Raw genomic sequence first — 337 nt, forward strand, 5'->3', positions numbered from 1 at the left:
AGGAAAGGGTGGATAGGGAGAGGGGTGTGGGAGAGGGGGATAGGGAGATGGGGACAGGGAGAGGGTGGATAGGGAGATGGGGACAGGAAAGGGTGGATAGGGAGAGGGGTGAGGGAGAGGAGGATAGGGAGATGGGGACAGGGAGAGGGTAGATAGGGAGATGGGGACAGGAAAGGGTGGATAGGGAGAGGGGGACAGGGAGAGGGTGGATAGGGAGAGGGGAAGGGGGGTAGGGTGGATAGGGAGATGGGGGACAGGGAGAGGGTGGATAGGGAGTGGTGGACAGGGAGAGGGTGGATAGGGAGTCGGGGTCACAGAGAGGGGGGATAGGGAGATG

General features: G+C 61.7%; 1 protein-coding gene across 1 annotated transcript in view; it reads right to left on the reverse strand.

The window, feature by feature from the left end:
- LOC109923060 (cytochrome P450 26B1) overlaps positions 1-337 on the reverse strand; it is a 47772-nt gene that overhangs the window by 28439 nt on the left and 18996 nt on the right. The gene's annotated exons all lie outside the window — the stretch shown is intronic.

The sequence above is a fragment of the Rhincodon typus genome, chromosome 1 (genome assembly GCF_021869965.1).
Source record: "Rhincodon typus isolate 14 chromosome 1, sRhiTyp1.1, whole genome shotgun sequence".
NCBI classification, from domain to species: domain Eukaryota; kingdom Metazoa; phylum Chordata; class Chondrichthyes; order Orectolobiformes; family Rhincodontidae; genus Rhincodon; species Rhincodon typus.